The sequence below is a fragment of the Dendrobates tinctorius genome, unplaced genomic scaffold, assembly GCF_039654945.1.
Source record: "Dendrobates tinctorius isolate UK_male_01 unplaced genomic scaffold, ASM3965494v1 ptg000116l, whole genome shotgun sequence".
In the NCBI taxonomy this organism is placed as follows: Eukaryota; Metazoa; Chordata; class Amphibia; order Anura; family Dendrobatidae; genus Dendrobates; species Dendrobates tinctorius.
The window spans coordinates 23,135,648-23,159,069 of record NW_027361784.1 but is presented as its reverse complement, the minus strand read 5'-3'; the positions used below and the strand labels follow the sequence as shown (position 1 = coordinate 23,159,069).

The following is a 23,422-nucleotide window of genomic DNA, read 5'->3' as shown; positions in this document are numbered from 1 at the left end:
AACACAGTCCTTTACAGGGGGAGCAGATCATTCCATCACAGCAGACAGCGGGGCGCTGTCAAAGTTGCAGCGTGTTTATGTGCCGCCCCTGAGGCTCAGTCACCACCGAGGTACTGCACCTCCTCCTGAGGTGTGGTATCCCACTATCCAGGTAAGGTGGAAGCACCTTCGGCGGCTCCCTGCTTGGAGTATAGCAAAGCACCCATTGGTGGCTCCCTGCTTGGAACACGAAACGTACTGGGAGGTGGGTGGAGCTAGATTACATTACAAGGAGCAGGAAGAGTTTAGGATTAGAGGTCAGTTGATTAGAGAGCTGGAGAGAAGAAGATCCCCGGAGAGAGGGATAGATGGAAGGAAGTGCTGCAGCAGATCCCAGTGACCTGGGTCTGCTGGCACGGGAAAGGAAGAGAGAGAGCAACATAGACTGAAAGCCTGATTCTCCATAGAAAGAAAGGATTAGTACGGAACGTGAGGAGTAAAAGAGAACATAGGACATGGGTTAGAGGAGAACCCTTCCTAGAAGTTCTAAGCAAAAGGCCGGGGCCCGGTCCCCGAGGTTGTATGGATACTAATGGTCCTGCAGCAGACACCGGAGGAATAGAAGTAGTGACCACTTTATTCCCACACAAGACTTGGGGGCACAACAGCAACTGGATAGTGAGCCGGGACTTAGTAGCATGGTGTCCCCGAACAGGCTACAGCTGTCTGCCGTACAAGTAGAGTTCATAGGAACATTGGACAGGAGGAACTCCAGTGTAACTCAGTACTAGGAGTACTTCATCTAAAGGCGCTATAGAGGAGACGTTCAGAAAGGCACAAGTTGGCGGGGTGTTGGAAAGGAGTATTCCATCTGGCCTGGAGGTTGACTGAGCCCCTGACCCGGAGGACACAGCACGGAGGCAGCCACCTGTTTGCACAACAGACTGTGAGGTAGGCTGAATGCAGATGGACTTTTTAGCCCTGCAGATTTTTCCGTGCAGAATGGAAGAAATCCGCAGGTCAAATGACCTGCATTTTTCCTGTGGATTTCTTCCATTTTTCCTGCGGTTTTCTTGCGGTTTTCCCCCTGCGGATTTGGAGACAGGGGAGATGGAAAACCGCACAAAAGAAGTAACATGCTGCAGATTTTGTACCGCAGGAAAACCGCGCGGAAAAATCCACAGCGTCTGCACAGCATTTTTTTTTTCATTGCTTTTAATGGTACTGTACATCACAATGCGGATATGCAACGTTTCTGCACGGTAAAATCCGCTGTGGATCCGCTGGATATCCGCATCGTGTGCACACAACCTAAAGCTTTGGAACTGCATGCTCTGGTGTCCACCACTTATTCCTGCGCCAACACACCCGGGCACTGCTACATCTTGGTGCTCGACATTGCCTCACCTACGCCTTCCCTTGGCTTCTACATCTACACTGTCCTGGGACCACAGCTCTACCTGTGGGGAGCTATAACATCTTTGCTGCACCATACCATCAGTCCCAGAGGATCTGCATGCAGCGTCCGTTTAACACCTCCCTTTCCTGAACACAACAGGTGGCGTCACAAACTATTCATTTCCACTACATTTCACCATTCAATCTCCCTTTTACTTGGGCACCCAGGGCCACGGACCGGGTCACCGCTGCTGTGACATTCCCCTGTGAGAGACCGGCCCGGTACCGAGTACCCCACAGCCCTGGGAGGGCGACCGATTTCTTACTGTCCATAACAGCACCACCTCCTTACACAGTGACTAAAGAGTAGTTCGGAGCTGTACACCTAGCCCTATCTTCTACGGGTGCAATGTAGATGTCCTGCCTTATTTATGCCTCCAGCAGTGCTATGGAGTTGTTATTAAATTATGGCCCTCTGCTGATTCTGTCCAGGTCTAAATTGCAAAGCTAAAAATTGAGCTAGAAAAAATGCCAGATTATTGCATGTGCCCTGGTGGCTAATGTGAAATTATTAAATTCTTTCAGGAATTTTTACACAAAAAATATAAAAAAATCTAAAAAAAAAATCATGAAAATTTTATATAATAAAAATTGTATGTTTTACCCCGTTACTCTGTCTAGAGCTATTGAGTATGTAGTGAAATTAAAATGAAATTATCGCTTGGCTCAGTACGCTGTGCGTCTCATGTTTATCCCCTCCCAGTAAATGGAATAGTAATGTACAAGAGCCAACACACGTAAATAAAATCCACCGGCGGCCTTGTTAAATTTCCTTACTGTGTAGGACTCTGCAAAACACGGATAAACCAAGGGTTGAATTACAAAGGGCTCAATAACTTTCAGATGTGGGAGACAGGACCGAATGACATATGGGAAGGAAGACATTAGGCTCGGAGGGAAAGATGAGAAGCCGCCTCAGCTGGAGCTTAGCACATAAGACAAGGAGATTTTGGCAAAGACCCTACATGTTAGGTGAAGGTTATAAGGTTATAGGTATTGTCTCCGGGTCGTGTATGCGACACTAATAGATCATATAGAACAGCAATCACGTATTTTCCCCAATTTGCGTTATAAATACTGTACAACGAATTAAAGCAGTATTCCCATGTCCACGATCTTACCCCAATATGTAGTAGGTACAATAATAATAATATTAGCAAATAACTCCAATTAGAAATGTAGTATTGTTCTTCTGATTAGCCATGTCACTTACCACATGTGCAGGGCATTGCAGTAGCTTAGGTATCCATGGTTACGACTACTAACAGCTAACTAACCAGCTGTGGAGGCAGCACGGTGGCCCAGTGGATAGTACTGTTGCTTTGCAGCACTGAGGTCCTGGGTTCAAATTCCACCAAGGACAACATGTGCAAGGAGTTTTTATGTTCTCCCCACGTTTGTGTGGAGTTCTCAGTTTTCCTACCAAACTTCAAAGACATACTGATAAGGAATATGATGGTGCTACAATGCTAAAAAAATAAAGGGAACACTCAAATAACACATCCTAGATCTGAATGAACGAAATATTCTCATTGAATACTTTGTTCTGTACAAAATTGAATGTGCTGACAACAAAATCACACAAAAATCATCAATGGAAATCAAATTTATTAACCAATGGAGGCCTGGATATGGAGTCACACACAAAATTAAAGTGGAATGTAATGTCCTTAAAACAAGTCAAAATGAAGCTCAGTATTGTGTGTGGCCTTCACGTGCCTGTATGACCTCCCTACAATACCTGGGCATGCTCCTGATAAGGTTGCAGATGGTCTCCTGAGGGATCTCCTCCTACACCTGGACTAAAGCATCCACCATCTCCTGGACAGTCTGTGGTGCAACGTGACGTTGGTGGATGATGGATGTGTTTAATCGGATTCAGGTCTGGGAAATGGGCGGGCCAGTCCATAGCTTCAATGCCTTCATCTTGCAGGAACTGTTGACATACTCCAGCCACATGAGGTCTGGCATTGTCCTGCATTAGGAGGAACCCAGGGCCAACCGCATCAGCATATGGTCTCACAAGGGGTCTGAGGATCTCATCTCGGTACCTAATGGCAGTCAGGCTACCTCTGGCAAGCACTTGGAGGGCTGTGTGGTCTTCCAAAGAAATGCCACCCCACACCATTACTGACCTACTGCCAAACCGGTCATGCTGAAGGATGTTGCTGGCAGCAGATCGCTCTCCACGGCATCTCTATACTCTGTCATGTCTGTCACATCTGCTCAGTGTGATCCTGCTTTCATCTTTGAAGAGCAAAGGGCACCAGTGGAGAATTTGCCCATCCTGGTGATCTGTGGCAAATGCCAAGCATCCTGCAAGATGTTGGGCTGTGAGCACAACCCCCATCTGTGGATATCGGGCACTCAGACCATCCTCATGGAGTTGGTTTCTAAGCATTTGTGCAGACACATGCACATTTGTGGCCTGCTGGAGGTCATTAAGCAGGGCTCTGGCAGTGCTCCTCCTGTTCCTCCTTGCACAAAGGCGGAGGTAGCGGTACTGCTGCTGGGTTGTTGCCCTCCTACGGCCCCCTCCACATCGCCTAGTGTACTGGCCTGTCTCCTGGTAGCGCCTCCAGCCTCTGGACACTATGCAGACAGACACAGCAAACCTTCTTGCCACAGCTCGCATTGATGTGCCATCCTGGATGAGCTGCACTACCTAAGCCACTTGTGTAGGTTGTAGAGTCCGTCTTATGCTACCATGAGTGTTAAAGCACAACCAACATTCAAAAGTGACCAGAACATCAGCCAGAAAGCATTGGTACTGAGATGTGATCTGTGGTCCCCACCTGCAGAACCACTCCTTTATTGAGGGTGTCTTGATAATTGCCAATAATTTCCATCTGTTGTCTATTCCATTTGCACAACAGCATGTGAAATTGATTGTCACTCAGTGGTGCTTCCTAAGTGGACAGTTTGATTTCACAGAAGTTTGATTTACTTGGAGTCATATTCTGTTGTTTAAGTGTTCCCTTTATTTTTTTGAGCAGTGTATATAAGCAAAGCATGATAAATAATAATAACAAACTGTCGCTATATGAGTGGCCGTAAGTAACCATGGATATCTAAGCTACTGCAATGCCCTGCACATGGGTAAGCGACATTTCAAATTAGAAGTACTATACCCCATGTGCAGGGCATTGCAGTAGCCTGGGTATCTATTCCAATAGTGACAGTTAGTTAGTACAGGAAAATCCAGTACTGGTCAGATCCATGGTCTGTGGGCCATCCATATGTACGTATGTGACATCTGTCTGTGCAGTCCGTATTTCACATCTGTGTTCTGTGCGTGTGATACATACCTGCGCCTGGTACAGTACAGTACAGATCGTGCTGATCCCTGGCACCACCTGCTGACAGAAGCTCTCATCATTGTTGCCTGATCTCGCTGAGATCAGAGTTGTTATCAGTGTGGCAAGTACCAGTGCCTGGGAAGGAGCAGTACAGTTCACACTGTTGCCAGGCACCAGCCGTCTGCTGAAGGTAGCTCTCATTATCGTCGCTTGGTCACCCTGAGATCAGTGCGACCAGGAGACAATAATGGGAGTTTTATTAAGCAGCTGCTGTGTCCTTCCTTTGTAAAACAAAGAATTAAATTAGAAAACGGCGTGAGCTCCTGCGCAACTTTCACAACCAGCCAAGGGAAAGCCCCAAGCTGAAGACTGATGCTAATAACCCCGAAATGGCGCATCAATAAGATGTGTCAAATCTGGTGCTTAGCCTCGCTCTTCCCACGTGGCAGTGACAAGTGGGGTGATAGGGTTGGGGTTGATATTACCTGTGTATTGTGCATGTCTTAGGGGTTGGTAATGGAGAAGCAACTATAAGAAGCCCCCATTATTAACCACATAATAAGTATTGAAATAAACACACAGCAAAAATATAGTCCTTTATTTGAAATATTACAAAACATCAAATTTTACACATTTATATGAAAATAAAAAACACTCCTGGAGATGGGAATACTCCTTTAAAGAGGACCTCTTCACTCTCCTGGCACAGGATGTTACAGTTGCATGTATAAGTTTGGGCACCTCTGGTCATAATTACTGTTATTGTGAACAATTAAGCAAGTGGAAGATGAAATGATCTCTAAAAGGCCAAAAGTTACAGATAACACATTCCCTTTGCATTTTAGGCAAAAAATATATACCGTATACATTGCCATTTTTTACCTTTTAAAAATTACAAAAAAGTATAATGGGCTGATGCACTTGTTCGGGCACCCGGAATGGTTAGTACCTAATATAAACAGGAGGAAAATTTGGAGATTGAATGGTTAAAATATACATTTTATTGGTTACAAAATATTAATAGAAAAATAGTAATTACAAAGTCCAAAAAAAATAGACAGACGGGTAACAATTGCTGGAGAGATGTACTTGGAAATAGATGTCAATTTATACCTACTAGGTAAACCTGGGATCTCCGAAAGTGGTGACACAATGGTCAAAACTATCCACATTTATATCGTGTATATCATATTATATCCTCAAATGAGAGGACTCTAGTTTTGACCATTGTGTCACCACTTTAGGAGATCCCATGTTTACCTAGTAGGTATAAATTGACATCTATTTCCATGTACATAACTCTTCAGTAGAGATGAGCAAATTTGTTCGGATTTTGTACCCGAATCTGATTTGACCTATTCGAGACATGTTCAAACAATATTCATGCCAAATCTATGTCTTATGATCGGTTTCGAACATATTCGGTAATTTCTACTCCCATTGATTCTAATGACATTCGGATGTGTTCGACAAATATTGCAAAAACAATATTCGATTCCGATCGTCTTCGGAACTCAATCCGAACAAATTCGCTCATCTCTGCTCTCCAGCAATTGTTACCTGTGTGTCTCTCTTTTTTTATTGTATTTTGTCATCTATTAACCCCTTCACGACATTGGGATTTTCAGTTTTTGAGTTTTCGATTTTTGCTTCCCTTCTTCCCAGAGCCACAACATTTTTTATTTTTCCATCAATACGGCCATGTAAGGGCTTGTTTTTCTGAGACAAGTTTTACTTTTGAACAACACCATTGATTTTACCATATAGTGTACTGGAAAATAGGAAAAAAATTCCAAGTGAGGTGAAATTGCAAACAAAAGTGCAATTCCACAACTGATTTTGTTTTGGGAGGGTTTACCATGTTCACAAAATGCTAAAACTGACCTGGCATTATGATTCCTCATCGGCTGCACCACAAGCATGCAAAGCATGATTGATCCACCCCATTCTTCATGGTTGGCGAGATGTTATTTTTCTGAAATTCTGTGACCTTTTTTCTCCACACATACCTTTGATCATTGTGGCCACAGGACCTATTTCCAAAAATGCATCAGGCTTGTTTAGATTTTCTTTGCCTACTTCTGATGCTGAATTTTATGCTGAGGACACAGGAGAGGTTTTATTTTGATGACTCTTCCATGAAGACCATATTTATACAGTTGTCTCTGAACAGTAGAACAATGTGCCTCAACTCCAGAGTCTGCTAAATCTTTCTGAAAGTCTTTTGTTGCCAAACGGGGGTTCTGATTTGGCTCTCTAGCAATGCTATGAGCAGCTCTCACTGAAATTTTGCTTGGTCTTCCAGACCTTATATTGACCTCCACTGTTCCTGTTAACTGCCATTTCTTAATTACATTTTAAACTGAGGAAAGGGTAACTTGAAAACACTTTGCTATCTCTTTATAGCCTTTTCTCACTTTGTAGGCCTCCACCATTTTCATTTTCAGAGTGTTAGGCAGCTGCTTAGAAGGACCTATGGCTGCTGGTTTTTGGCACAAGGTTAGAGGCAGCTGGGATTTTAGAAAGCTGGAAAATTTGCATCACCTGGCTTTTCCTAATGATAACAGTGGACAAGTCATAACTGTTATGAATGGGTCACCGAGGAGGAAAAGACTAAACAAGCTAAGTCACAGAAAACCAGAGAGGTTGGTAACTATGCAGATTGCAGATCCCTGATCCTAACCACAACAACTAGCAGCAGCCGTGGAGTGTACCTACGAAGGTCCTAGACGCTTCGTCACAGCCGGAGGACTAAATAAGCCTAAAGCAAGAAAAGGGGAAAACTATCTGCCCCAGAGCAGACCCCAAAGGAAAGACAGCCCCCTCACATGTATTAATGGTGACACAAGATGAAAGCACAAACACAGGCAGGAAAATAGGCTGAGCAAATGATGGCTGGCTGACCACACAAAAAACTGAATAGACCAACAAAATCAAGTGTGAACATTAGCAGAAAAACTTACCAATCACCAGCACCAGACTAGGGCGTCGGCTGTCTTAAATCCAGTCTGAGATTCCTGAGGTCCAATCGTCATCCTCATTATCAGGTGGCATATCTCTACTGATTAAATCAGCCTCACTACCTCCAGTTACCACCAGAGGGCGCCTGGAAGGAGAACTCACAACAGGTGGACCGGAAAATGAACTCACAACACATAACCCTAACAGGCTAATTAAGGTCTGAAACCTTGGTCAAAGTCATCTGAGCACACACCTCCATGGGTGGCCAAACTTTTGCATCGGCCCATTTCCTTGTTGCAATTTTTAAAATGTTAAAAAATGGCTATTTTTTTGCCTAAAATATAAAGGAAATGTAACATCTATAACTTTAGGCCTTCTAGAGATCATTTCATCTTCAACTTGCTTAACAGTTCACAACAACAGTAATTTTGACCAGGGGTGCCCAAACGTTTACATGACACTGTAGTAAATACTTGTATTCCTTGGGTATTTTTTGTACTCCCATGAATTTCTCCCTGCCATCCTTTTGTTAATACTCCTTGAAATCTATAAGTAAATAATAATTGGACATTTTCATACCCTACAAGGCCGAATTCACAAGTCACATTTTAATAAGCGCACTATGTCCATTTTTTGATCCATTGTTGTTATTATTATTTATTATTATAGCATCATTTATTCCATGGTGCTTTACATGAGAGGAGGGGTATACATAATGAAAAACAAGTACAGTAATCTTAAATGATAGAAGTCATGACTGGCACAGGAGGAGAGAGGACCCTGCTTTCAAGGGCTCACAATCTACAAGGGATGGGTGAGGATACAGTAGGTGAGGGTAGAGCAGGTCGTGCAGCAGTTTGGTCAATCAGTGGTTACTTCAGGTTGTAGGCTTCTCGGAAGAGGTAGGTCTTCAGGTTCTTTTTGAAGGTTTCCAAGGTAGGCAAGAGTCTGATATGCTGTGGTAGCGAGTTCCAGAGTAGGGGGGATGTGCGGGAGAAATTTTGTATGCAATTGTGGGGAGAGAAGATAAGAGGGGAGTATAGAATGAGATCTTTGGAGGATCGGAGGTTGCGTGCAGGTAAGTGCTGGGAGACGAGGTCACAGATGTATGGAGGACATAGGTTGTGGATGACTTTGTATGTCATGGATAGGGTTCTGAACTGGAGTCTTTGGGTAATGGGGAGCCAGTGCAGGGATTGACAGAGAGGAAAGGCCGGGGAGTAGCAGGGGGACAGGTAGATAAGTTGAGCAGCAGAGTTTAGGATAGATTAGAGGGTTGCAAGAGTGTTATAGGGGAGGCCACCGAGCAGAAGGTTGCAGTAGTCGGGAGATGATGAGGGCATGGACTAGGGTTTTTGCAGATTCTTGGTTGAGGAATGCACGGATCCTTGAAATATTTTTGAGTTGAAGTTGGCAGGAAGTGGAAAGGGCTTGGATATGTGGTTTGAAGGAAAGATCAGTGTCAAGAATTACCCCAAGGCAGCGAGCTTGTGGGACTGGGGAGAGTGAGCAGCCATTTACTTTAATGGATAGGTCCATTGGGGGAGTCGAGTGAGATGGGGGAAAGATGTTGAATTCTGTTTTGTCCATATTAAGTTTTAAAAATCTAGCAGAGAAGAAGGATGAAATAGCAGACAGACATTGTGAGATTCTGGTTAGTAGGGAGGTGATATCTGGTCCAGAGATGTAAATCTATGTGTCATCAGCATAGAGGTGATACTGAAAGCCGTGAGATTCTATGAGCTGTCCGAGACCAAAGGTGTAAATGGATATGAGCAGAGGCCCTAGGGACTGAATCTTATGGGACTCCAACAGATGGGGGCGAGGCAAGGAGGTGATGTGCGAGTGGGAGACGCTGAATGTCCGGTCTGTTAGGTATGATGAGATTCAAGATAGGGCCAAGTCAGTGATGCCAAGAGATGAGAGGGTCTGTAGTAATAGGGAATGGTCCATAGTGTCAAAGGCAGAGGACAGGTCCAGGAGGAGGAGGATAGAGTCGTGTCGCTTGGCTTCGGCGGTTAATAGGTCATTGGAGACTTTACTTAGGGCAGTTTCAGTGGAGTGGTGTGGTTGGAAGCCAGATTGTAAGCGGTCAAAGAGGGAGCAAGAAGAGAGGTGGGCAGACAGTTCATGATGGACATGTTGTTCCAGTAGTTTTGAGGCATAGGGGAGAAGTGATATAGGGCAATAGCTAGATGCAGGGGATGGGTCAAGAGAGGGCTTTTTGAGGATAGATGTGATTGAGGCATGTTTAAAGCTTGAGGGGAAAGCACAAGTTGTTAGTGATAGGTTGAAACAATGGGTTAGGGTTGGAGACTGTGGTGATATTTTATATGAAGTGGGAAGGATCGGGTCAAGTCCACAGGTGGTGAGATGTGATCTTGAGAGCAGAGTGGAGAGTCGATCTTCTGTAATGGTGGAGAAGTTGGTTTTGGGAGAGGAGGGCTGAGCACTTGGGAGGAAGGGCTCTGGGGGTTGTCGACCAAAACTGTCTTTGATGTTATCAATCTTCTGCTTGAAAAATGAAGCAAAGTCTTCAGCTGAGATGAGAGGAGAGGGAGGAGGTGCTGGGGGACAGAGGAGAGAATTGAAGGTGTTGAATAACTGTTTAGGGTTGTGAGACAGGGTGGATATGTGAGAAGAGAAGTAGGTTTGTATGGCCTTGAAATTAGTGAGGGACTGTTTGAATGCGATAAAGTGCTCGTTGGAGTGGGATCTTTTCCATCTCTGCTCAGCAACCCTAGTAGCTTGTCTCAGTTGTCAGGCTGGTGTGCCAGGGCTGTCTGTTGATTTTGGGAGCTTTGGTATGTGTGAGAGGGGCAACCTGATTCCAGAGCTTCAGCTATTGTGGTGTTATATTGAGCGGCAGCGGCATCTGCATTGTTTTGGGAACTTATGGCTCTAAGAGGGAGGAGGGATTCAGACAGAGTGTAGATTGAGGAGTTTAAGATTTCTGCGAGGGTATGCAAGTTTGTGGAGTGGGGATTGTGGAAAGAGGTAGAGTTGAGTTAGAGAGGTTAGAAAGGGAGCAGAGGTGAGTGAAGTTGAAGTCCAGTGTGTGGCCATCTTTGTGAGTGGCTGCAGAAGACCATTGATTGAGGACGAATGAGGAAGTGAGAGATAGAAGTTTAGTGGCAGCTGAGAGGAAAGTGTCAATGTGGATGTTGAAGTCAAACATAATGATAGTGGGGATGTCAGTGGAAAGGAAATGAAGTAGCCAGGTGGTGAAGTGGTCAAAGAAGATGGTGGCTGGCCCTGGGGGGCAGTAAATGACAACCAGTTGGAGTTGAAGGGGGAATAAATGCACACAGAGTGCACTTCAAAGTAAGGGAGGGTAACGGAGGGTGGTAGTGGGATTGGGGTGAAGGAGCAGTTATCTGACAGGAGAAAACCAACTCCACCATGCTTGCTGCTGGGGCGGGGGGTGTGGGAAAGGTGGAATCCACCTTACAAATGTGCAGCTGCAGAGGGGGTAAGCCAGGTTTCGGTGATGGCGAGGAAGGAATGTTTATTAGTAATGAAAAGATCATGGATGTAGGAAAGTTTGTTGCAGGCAGAGCGAGCGTTCCATAAAGCTCCTGTTAGTGGGACTGGGGAAGCAGGGGCTGGGCGAATGGGTATAAGGTTGGAGTGGTTACGGAAAGTTGTGATAGAGTGTGGATGGGAGGTAGAAATGACAGTGGGAATGTGGTGAGGAGGACCAGGATTTGGAGCAATATCATCGGCAGTGAGGAGGAGCAGAGAAAGTGTTAGCAGGTGGGAGCATATGTTGGTCCATATGTCAGTTTTTACCAACCCTGTGATATCCTTTTTTTCTCATAAAATTAAAACAAAAATTGATGGAGGTTTCCAAATCTTCTCCTAGCATGTCAGTGAAAAATGGGCAGCACCCAGATACTTTACAGATGGTATGTGTGCAGTCATAACTCACTTTAAAGATAACGTTTGGCCTGCAAATTGATGTATCTCAATTTTTTTGAGACACTTTGGTCCTCAAAAAAAAATGATGGATGCGTGAAACGTTTCATTGGCTAAAATATGTTTGTGTTCTACTCTCCCCCCAACCGTAAAGAAAAAGAATAGAAAATGTACATGAAACGCTGATGTGTGCATGAGGTCCCTTCAGTGCAAATGTGTGAATGATAGATCCTGTGTTATCTACTGTATATAGCGGTGTTATCAGTTATTGTATAGGAAGAGGAGGAGGTGAGCTGTGACATCGCATATTGTGAATGTTGAATCCTGTGTTATCTACTGTATATAGAGGTGTTATCAGTCATTGAACAGGAGGAGGAGGTGAGCTGTGACATCACCCATTGTGAATGGTGGATACTGTGTTATCTACTGCATATAGAGGAATTATCAGTCATTGTGTAGGGAAGGTGGACTGATGGACGGACCTGTCTGCAATAGGAAGGTAAAGTGTGTAGTGCATTGTAGGTGGACTGTTATAGTGAGAGATGGAAAACAGCTGGAAATAAAGAGAGTGTAATAGTAGAGTTTGACCATTAGAGGGCAGTGGAGAGGGTGAGGATAGGACTAAACATCAGCCATTGGCTAAGAAAACTGTCAAGTCATGGGGGGCGGAGTTACCAGAAAGGGAAGGTTATAAAAGGTAGAGAGAAGGTTCTGGAAGGTCCAGTCAGCGAGGGGAGCACAGGAAACAACCAGGTCTGCTGAGGAGAGAAAAGAAGCTCCAGAGGGGGACTGACAGCTGAAACAGGTCACGGAGGGTGGCCCTGACAGGAAGGGCCACAGACAGAGACAGCCTGGGGTACCACAAAACGAACGAACTCGGACTGGTGATATGCTGTGGTGGTAGGCCTAGGGCAGCCACAGTGAAGGAGCCGCGAGAGACGTCTATTTGTCAAAGGAAGAGAGTAAAGGTACCCAGGCCTGTGTACGGAGTCGAGCAGCTGCTGTGTGAGGCTGCGGAGATTGTCAAGCAGCTGCTGTGTGAGGCTGCGGAGATTGTCGCGCAGCTGCTGAGTGCTGCTGTGGGTCGTGGAGAGAGTGATCAATAAAGAAGACCTGTTGGACAGGATCCTGTCTCTGTCTTGAGTCTGTCTGCGGCCAGTAACGGACCACCCCCGTCGGTTGCCCCTACCGAGGAGGTGAGATGTGACTTCACCCATTGTGAATTGTGGATCCTGTGTTATCTATTGTATATGGAGGTGTTATCAGTTATACAACACAAAGCAAATGAACCTCTTCTATTAAATGGAATTTATCTGTTGGACTTATTTATGCCAATGAGTTTTTATAATCTAGATAATTTGTGTAATCTTAGAATATATTAAAAACTGTACCCAACTGTTGAGTGCAGATTGTGGCCCACCAGTAGTCTTGAAGGTTCACACTTGGCCACCATGTTGCTATCTACATAAATCAGCCTGACTTGTTCAAGCCCTTAAAATAATGAACCTAACAAAAGTTCAGATGATTGAGATGTATCTAAACTGAGATAATCTTTGGTACCTGACAGTTGTATCTATATGTTATTTCCAGATTGTGACCCATCGGGTAGCCTTGTAGATTCTTGTCTGTCAACCATGACTACTCTTATCAGTAAGGCCTCCCTTTGTACAGATTTTGGCCTGCCTTGTCATGTCTTGTCTTGTTTTTTTTTTGGTCTTTCTTCCATATTCTCATATCTTCAACATGGATTTTGTGATGTCAGTACCATCCAACATCCAGGATCTTACTACCATCATAGTCATTCATGGTGCCATTTTACGGAACTAGACAGTCTTGAGAAATATAATTTGTATGTGTCCTTAAAAAAATGATTATTAGTTTATGGAATTTGTGGCAAAATACTTCCAAATATACAAAACGCCGCACAATGGTCCTTAGGAACACAAAGAACATGAAGCAAAAACACAGAATTTTTTTTTAAATAAGATAAAAATTGATTTATTTAATAACACAAAGTATTAGCACAATCACTGAAATAGATAGTACAGAGTAATCCGTTTTAGGCCACAGATGCCTAAAACTAGAACAACATGGGAAGGGAAGCAAAAGACCAGAAAAAGCCATACACCTGACAAATGCTATTGAGAACTCTGCTATTAGAAGTGGAAAGGAAGAACAAAGACGAAAGAATCTAATTAATAAAAACATTGGAGAAAGAGAAACCAATCACAAACTAAAATGTTTCTATACTAATGCACAAAGCATGGGCAACAAACAAGGAGAATTGGAACTACTAACACAGGAACAGAAATATGATGTAATTGGAATCACTGAAACTTGGTGGGACAATACACATGATTGGAATACAAGACTAGAAGGATACAACTTATTTGCAAGAAACAGACTTGATAAACGAGGAGGGGGTGTCGCATTGTATGTTCGAAACGCGTATATCTGCACAGAGATTGAAGCTTCAGAGACTGGGAGTTCTGTGGAAACTGTTTGGGTAAGAATACAAGGACAGAACAATGGAAAGGACACCATTGTAGGCATTTACTACAGGCCGCCTGTGCAAGCCGAATATATAGATGAACTCTTTATGCATCAGATGGCCAAGTTCTCCAAAAAATATGACATAGTTGTCATGGGAGATTTCAACTATCCAGACATTTGTTGGGAATCTCTCTCAGGCAAAACTAACAGGTCAAGGAAATTCTTATCCTCTCTTGCTGACAACTTTATCTTCCAAAAGGTAAGGGAGAAAACAAAGGGAACTGCTACCTTGGATCTAATCCTTATAAACAGGGAGGAAATGGTTGAGGAGGTAAAAGTGGCTGGGACCCTAGGAGGTAGCGACCATGCTATTTTAGAATTTTGGATTACTAGAGGTGGAAGACCTGTGAAGACTCAGACGTCAAGGTTAGATTTCAGAAAGGCAGATTTTAAGGGATTCAGAAAGAGAATTGGAGGGATCCAATGGCTGGATATCCTTAAAGACAAAAATGTCCAGGAAGGATGGGAAATCTTGAAAAATGAAATTCTCAAAGCACAGTTGTTAACAATTCCGAAAAGAGGGAAGAATAGGAAGCATTTAAGGAAACCAGGATGGATGAACACAGAACTTAAGCACATGCTAAAAAGGAAGAAAAAAATGTTTATAAAATGGAAAGAGGGAGGCATATCTAAAGAAGAATATAATGCTGTCTGCAGAACCTGCAGGGCACAAATCAGATTATCTAAAGCTGACAATGAATTGAGGCTTGCAAGAGATGTCAAAAGCAATAATAAAGGATTTTGGGGATATGTCAAAAGTAAAAGAAAAGTCAAAGATGCTATAGGATTTTTACAGGATGAAAATGATGAAATGGTAAGACAGGATGTTGAGAAGGCTGAACTTTTAAATTCCTATTTTGCATCTGTTTTCTCTCAGAAAGGAAATGCAACATCAACTGTTATTCACTGTCCTATTAAGGGAATAGAAGAATCCAGGATATCTATAAACAGAAAGATAGTGAGGAAACACTTAGCTAACCTAAATGAATTCAAGTCTCCAGGTCCAGATGAATTACACCCCAGAGTACTGAAGGAGATTGCAGAAGAAATTTTTGAACCCCTCTCCATAATCTTTGAAAATTCTTGGAGAACAGGAGAAGTGCCAGAAGACTGGAGAAGAGCAAATGTTGTTCCTATCTTCAAAAAGGGGAAGAAGGTGGACCCAGGCAACTATAGGCCGGTGAGTCTGACTTCTATACCAGGAAAGATCTTTGAACAAATTATTAAACAACATGTATGTCAATACCTGGATAAGAATGAAGTGATTAAACAGAGTCAGCATGGGTTTCTAACTAATAAGTCATGTCAGACTAACTTAATTTCCTTCTATGACGGTATCACTGATTGGGTGGATCAAGGAAATGCTGTAGATATAGTATATCTTGACTTCAGCAAAGCATTTGACAAAGTCTCTCATACAATCCTTATTGAAAAAATGACTAAGTATGGAATGGACAAGGCAACTGTTAGGTGGATTCATAACTGGCTTAGTGATCGGACCCAAAGAGTGGTCGTAAATGGCTGCACATCCAGTTGGAAGAATGTCTCAAGTGGGGTACCACAGGGCTCTGTCCTGGGCCCTGTATTGTTCAACATCTTTATCAACGATTTAGATGAAGGAATTGAGGGTAAACTGATTAAATTTGCTGATGACACAAAGCTAGGAGGGATAGCTAATACTAGAGAAGAGAGAGAGAGGATTCAAAAAGATTTAAATAAACTGGAGAAGTGGGCAGCAACTAACAGAATGGTTTTTAACAGGGAGAAATGCAAAGTACTACATCTGGGCAATAAAAATGAAAAAAGCATATATAGAATGGGAGGAATAGGGCTAAGTGACAGCACATGTGAAAAAGACTTGGGTATACTAATAGATCACAGACTGAATATGAGTCAACAGTGTGATGCAGCAGCAAAAAAGGCAAATGCAATTCTAGGATGTATTAACAGAAGCATACAGTCTAGATCACGTGAAGTCATTATTTCCCTCTACTCCTCTTTGGTCAGACCTCATCTGGAATATTGTGTCCAGTTTTGGGCACCACATTTTAAAAAAGACATCAACAAACTGGAGCAAGTTCAGAAAAGAGCGACCAGAATGGTGACCGGTCTGCAAACCCTGTCTTATGAGGAAAGGTTGCAGGATTTGGGAATGTTTAGTTTGCAAAAGAGAAGACTGAGAGGAGACTTAATAGCTGTCTACAAATATCTAAAGGGCTGTCACATTGTAGAAGGATCAACTTTATTCTCATTTGCACAAGGAAAGACTAGAAGCAATGGGATGAAACTGAATGGGAAGAGACACAGATTAGATATTAGAAAAAACTTTTTGACAGTTAGAGTGATCAATGAGTGGAACAGGCTGCCACGAGAAGTGGTGAGTTCTCCTTCAATGGAAGTCTTCAAACAGAGGCTGGACAGACATCTGACTGGGATGATTTAGCGAATCCTGCTTTGAGCAGGGGGTTGGACCAGATGGCCCAGGAGGTCCCTTCCAACTCTACGATTCTATGATTCTATGATTCTATGCCTAGATGTACGACATAGTACCACAAATGAGACATCCCCAAGGAAGCCATTGTGAAACGCGCGTCGGGGTGCATGACTACCGATGGACATTAATATGGGTGAGAGTTACTTTGTTATTTAAGGCCCCCTAGTTTATTAGGTAGTGAGTCCTATTTGAGTGGTCATTGACCAAGGACTGGGAGAAATCTCCATGCAAATTTAGTATTCCCTACCTATATGGCATTTAGGTTTTTTCCCTACTAATGTTGGAAGTTTGCACTAGGCCCTTTACTCTGTATTGATTATGTGATTAGGGGATTTATTTTGATTCACTATGTATCACCTTGCCCTAGTTTCATGTCTCATTTGTGGTACTATGTCATACATCTAGGCATCTGTGGCCTAAATCGGATTACTCTGCATTATCTATTTCAGTGATTATGCTAATAGTTTGTGTAATTAAAGAAATCAATCTTTAGCTTATTTGAAAAAAAATTTCTGTGTTTTTGCTTCATGTTCTCGGTGTTTCAATATTTTTCAGGAGCTTCACAGGGATAGTACCCATATGGGGGTTTGATAGATCCTGTTTTTTGATTGTGTTATCTGTTTTTGAGCTTGTGTTACGCACTTACACAATGGTCTTTAGCATAATAGTAATTATTGTATTTTGAAATCACACTCGGTAACAATTCCCACTTAGCTATGTAATTTAATTTGCCAATGATTAAATGTCAGTAAAATTACTTAATAATTGATTAAATGTCAGTTCTAGAGAAAAAGTCCTCCTGTAACAAACTGATCCTTAATGATGTGAAATTGGGTATACTCACTTTTTTGGAATGTTCCTCACTGCATAATGCACTTCCTTATGTTAAGAAAGGTGGCACAGAAAGTTCTTCAATCTCAAATTGGAGACCCACCAAAATCTTCAGTAGGTTCAGTATGCTCTTTTATGATTTGGGATTTAAGAAGAAAGACTTCAATACGGAAAAAAAAAATACTAGTGAGAACATCGTTTCTTTCCAATGACTGCAAGAGGGTGTGGCGGTCTATCACTCCGCTATCCCGAAGGCACAATGGGAGTCATTAAAACTTGTGAAATATCAAATCCTTTAATGAAATGGAATCACGTGTACTCAGCTCCTGCCAGGACAACAGCGTGGTATCTACGGCTCTGCATCTTACAGTCTTATTTTTGTATAGGAAGCTGCATGTGAATCGGTTCTTTTATGCTGACGAGTATGACGACTTCTATTATCTCTGCAGTCATCGACCTAATATAGGGGGGACAGTAAATCCGCACCTACATTCTTTCAAAGACAACACATTACATTTGGCCACTCTCTGCTGCTCGGATTCACCTCTCCAGTCCCTCCATGTCACCCATCTTCGCCATGTTCACAGATCTCCTCCTCTTACGCTGGACCAGGACATCCTTTTTTGCTGAGACCCAGGAGGATTCTGTGCAAGTGAGTCATGAAATTCTCGGGCTACGTGAAACCCAGAAGTCCCAGCCCAGCGTCAGAGGCCCGTGAATTTCAGTGCAAGCGGCTGGGATTGGAAGATGTGCAAGGACCAGACGGGTGAAGGTTAGGAGCTGGAGAGGTGAGAGGTGAGTATAAGGATTTTTTTTTCATTTTTTACATATCATGTTTATTAAGCTCCGGGGTCAGACTATAATAAGGGACATAAAATTAGTAAAGTATAGCTTTTATGCATATCGATTTTCCTGGGCCAAAAAAGCGCACATAATCAAATTCGAATGTTACCTGATCCATTCATCTCTACAAAGGACCAAAAATATTTTCTAAGACAAAACTTGAATCTTCTGAGATACAATCTGTTACGTGGCCCCCTCTCTACCATGTCTCATTTATGATACTGGTGTCTTACTAGGTGGCACAGGGATCTATCCTCAAGGTCCACGGCTCAAGTGCAACCTATGCTTCCAAAAAGCTGCACCCTTGTGCGCAAGATATGTTATCTATTATTCTATGAATATATTGTAGATTTAGATATCCTAGCACAGTGGTCTCCAAGCCAGTCCTGGTGGCCAGGGCATGATATGAGTTTTCTATTCACGACAGCTGTAAAGACTGAGTTTGGAGATAGTTCTAGAGGTATAACTGCTGGAACCCCGCCATAAAAACAATAGCTGAAGCGAGACGTGCCTTAGGCTGTGTGCACATGCAACTTTTTTTTGCGTTTTCACGGTGTTTTTTAACGCGCGATTTTGCCGCGAAAACGCAAAAAAAAAGCATCCCATGCAAACCTATGGGATACCGCAATTGCTGTGCTAATGCTGCGGATTTTTCCACTGCGGAATCACATAGCGGTTTTTTTATTTTTATAAACAGCATGCTCATTCTTTTTGCGGAATCGCGGCGATTCCGCCGTCCTAGGATTGCATTGAACTGCTCATTTTACGCATGTGGCTGTGCCCACCATGCGTGAAGTTAGCGCTTCATGTGCGGATGGTATCCACGGTGTGGAGGAGAGGAGATTCTCCTCCAGGCCCTGGGTACCATACCCCTGTAAAAACTAGAATAAAAATAAAAAAGATTGTTATTCTCACCTTCCAACGGCCGCCGATCTTCTTCGCGCCTCTCTCCACGCTCCCGGCATCTTACGGTCCCAGTAATCCTTAGCGTGAATGACCGCGATGACGTCGCGGCCTCACTAGTCGCGATGTCATCGTGGTCTCACGAGACAGCGACGTCATTGCGGTCATTCGTGCTAAGGCTTACTGGGACCGGAAGATGCCGAGAACGTGGAGACAGGCGTGAAGAAGATCGGCGGCCATCGGAAGGTGAGAATAACAATCTTTTTTATTTTTATTCTATTTTTTACATCCTATATTTTACTACTGATGCTGCATAGGCGGCCTCAATAGTAAAAAGTTGGTCACACTTGTCAAACACTATGTTTGACGAGCGTGACCAACCTGTCAATCACATTTCCAAGTGATGCTTGAAATTGTTTGGAATGCGCAAGCATTCTGCAAGTGAAAAACGCTTGCAAAACGCTTGTTTTTAGAGGGAAAAATGCATTCGATTTCGCGTGTGTTTACCCGCAGCGGGAATTGCGGAAATGCTGCGGAAATTTCCACGGCAATTCCGCAACGTGTACACATAGCCTTAAGGATCACATTCGACTTTGCTCAGGATATGCCACTTCATGGTGTAAGGGGGGCCATGGGTCTGCTCAGGTGTAAGGAGGTGGACCGGACTGTGGGTACCTGCATGCCTGGTCCGGAACTGAGGGGGCTCCATCCTCTGTTTCTGGGGGGAAGCCTGAGGGAGGCAGACCTTCCCCTGCTGCAGGAGGGAAGGAGAGGAGAGACAGAGTTTCCTGCTGACAAAACGGGGCGGGGAGAGCCCAGAGAGAGCACGCTAACACAGGGGTATAAGAAGGAAAAGCTTTCGCTGCATGAGTTGGCGCCAAGTAAGTGCAGTGTGCATAGCAGAGGAGAGCATGCTCTGCTTCTTTCACCAGAGAGTGCTGGCCCTGTGACAGGCGGTGCTGCTGCCCGTAATAGGAGCTGTGGTGCTGGGGGAATTAGCCGTGTCAGCAGAACAGAGTGTGCAGAGCTGTGCCAGCAGAGCGGAGCGTGCGGCGCAAAGCCAGGTGCCGTACACTAGGAGACAGTGAGTACCGCACCCGCTCTGTCCAAGAGTTACCGTATACTCAAAAGAGACCTCCTGTTGAGGACTGAGACAGTGGCTAGTGCGTTCAAGCCGGCGTGCGCAGTGACAGATCTGAGCCCCTGACAGTAGTAGCTGGACTGGCCAAGGAGCGCGGCACTGTCTCTGCGGTGACACGTTCTGAGTGTGGACTTGTGACTAAGTGGTGAGAGCAGGACCCCCGCTCACCACCCAGTATGCTGTTGTTTTCCCTGGAGGCTGTTTCCTTATCGTGGACAGAGACTTGAGAGACTGCATGTGCCGCTATTGTCGGTGCCACAGTTGGATTCCCGCCTGTCAGAGACTGCGACGAGACGAACCGTGCTGCTGTTGCCGGTGCCACCGTCAGAACCCTGTACTCCCTCACAACAGAAGACTACAGTCCGATAAGTTTAACCTCTTTATTACTGAACTAACTCTCGTTCGTCCCTCACCTACCCTGCTATCTTTCCAGTTCTGCCCCATTCCTTGCAATCACCCTACAGTCATGGCCAAAAGTTTTGAGAATGACACAAATATTAATTTTTACAAAGTCTACTGCTTCATTTTTTCTAATGGCAATTTGCATATACTCCAGAATGTTATAAAGAGTGATCAGCTTAACAGCAATTACTTGCAAAAATCAATATTTGCCTAGAAAATTAACTTTATCCCCCAAAACACATTTCAACATCATTGCAGCCCTGCCTTAAAAGGACCAGCTAACATCGTTTCAGTGATTGCTCCATTAACACAGGTGTGAGTGTTGATGAGGACAGGGCTCGAGATCAATCTGTCATGATTAAGTAAGAATGACACCACTGGACACTTTAAAAGGAGGCTGGTGCTTGGCATCATTGTTTCTCTTCTGTTAACCATGGTTATCTCTAAAGAAACACGTGCAGTCATCATTGCACTGCACAAAAATGGCCTAACGGAAGAGTATCGCAGCTAGAAAGATTGCACCTCAGTCAACAATCTATCGCATCATCAAGAACTTCAAGGAGAGAGGTTCCCTTGTTGCCAAAAAGGCTCCAGGGCGCCCAAGAAAGACCAGCAAGCGCCAGGACCGTCTCTTAAAAGTGTTTCAGCTGCGGGATCGGGCTACCAGCAGTGCAGAGCTTGCTCAGGAATGCAGCAGGCAGGTGTGAGTGCATCTGCACGCACTGTGAGGTGGAGATTCTTGGAGCAAGGCCTGGTCTCAAGGAGGGCAGCAAAGAAGCCACTTCTCTCCAGGAAAAACATCATGGACAGACTGATATTCTGCAAGAGGTACAGGGAGTGGACTGCTGAGGACTGGGGTAAAGTCATTTTCTCTGTTGAATCCCCTTTTCGATTGTTTGGGACATCTGGAAAACGGCTTATTCGGAGAAGACCAGGTGAGCGCTACCACCAGTCTTGTCTCATGCCAACTGTCAAGCATCCTGAAACCATTCATGTGTGGGGTTGCTTCTCAGCCAAGGGAATGGGCTCTCTCTCAGTCTTGCCTAAAAACACAGCCATGAATAAAGAATGGTACCAGAATGTCCTCCAAGAGCAACTTCTCCCAACCGTCCAAGAGCAGTTTGGCGATCAACAATGCCTTTTTCAACATGATGGAGCACCTTGCCATAAAGCAAAGGTGATAACTAAATGGCTCAGGGAACAAAACATAGAGATTTTGGGACCATGGCCTGGAAACTCCCCAGATCTTAATCCCATTGAGAACTTGTGGTCAATCATCAAGAGACGGGTGGACAAACAAAAACCTTCAAATTCAGACAAAATAAAAGCATTGATGTTGCAAGAATGGACTGCTATCAGTCAGGATTTGATCCAGAAGTTGATTGAGAGCATGCCAGGGAGAATTGCTGAGGTCCTGAAGAAGAAGGGTCAACACTGCAAATATTGACTTGCTGCATTAACTCATTCTAACTGTCAATATAACCTTTTGTTACTCATAATATGATTGCAATTATATTTCTGTATGTGATAAAAACATCTGACAAACACATAAAAACCAGAGGCCAGCAGATCATGTGAAAATATAATATTTGTGTCATTCTCAAAACTTTTGGCCAAGATTGTACAACCCCTCACTCCCTGCATGGAGCACATGCCCCTGTAAATAAACCTGTTTAACCCTTGCTCTGCCTCCACGTGAGTGACTGCATCCCGTGTTCCTGCAGGTTATTACACAGGCACCAGGGCAAAGGTGTGATTGTTACTTCTGAGCCCCCTATAAACCTTTTCAACCAATTTAAATAAACCCATACATAGATGTACATTAGCATAAACACAATACACCTTTGAGAAGACAAGGAAAAATACCATAGTGCCCTCAAAGTTGACGAGGTCACAGAGGAGTTTTTCTGTTCTTTGTGGTTGGACAGAGTGTTCTTATCTGATCATGTTCAAAATGTACAGCAGGCCCCTCAAATATCTCATGTCACGGAAAGTATTGGTTTCCACATATGGGACACAGGTACTACAATACTTATATTTATGCTCCTGACTATGAGAACTGTATGTAGCCCCAGTAATGTACCACTTCTTCCTTTTGGCAAACCTCCAGAACTCAGAAGACAGACTGCCAGATTACAGCTGCCTACTGAAGTCTATGGAGAGGGAAGGGAGAAAGAGGAGTGGAAAGCATGAAGAGACACAGACAGACTCAAAAACATTTGTTCGAAGTTTCTGGTAAGTTTTTAACTCACCCGAGTGCTAGATTCTCAGCTACACTGCTCAATACTGATGTAGTAATGCCCCCTATGCTGCTGTAGCTGCTTTCAAAATGCAGGACACAAGTCATATAACATCCAGAAAAACTGTTATTCCTCATCTACACAAACAGCAGTTTATTAAAAAAAAATCACCAGAAATAATTTTTTTTTTGCCTTTGATGTCACATTGTATTGTTTAGATTTGATACTCTGTACAAAGAAAGCATTTTAGACATATACCACCAGCTATGATTAGACTGGTTATAGGGTCTCACTTTCATCTGAATTGTTTTGGAGTGCTGCCCCACTAAATAAATTATTATCATATAGTCATTTCCGCTCTAGGCTCAATAACTGTTAAATTTCTTTTCTTTCTCTAAAG

At 43.7% G+C, this 23,422-nt stretch overlaps 1 long non-coding RNA gene across 2 annotated transcripts in view; it reads right to left on the bottom strand.

Annotated features, from left to right (window-relative positions):
• LOC141101277 (uncharacterized) overlaps nucleotides 1–17,638 on the bottom strand; it is a 132,315-nt gene extending 114,677 nt beyond the window's left edge. For both annotated transcript variants that reach the window (XR_012234925.1, XR_012234926.1), the window contains exon 1: nucleotides 17,507–17,638. This is a non-coding gene — a long non-coding RNA (uncharacterized lncRNA). The remainder of the gene's footprint in view (nucleotides 1–17,506) is intronic.
• Between the last annotated feature and the right edge of the window lie 5,784 nt (nucleotides 17,639–23,422).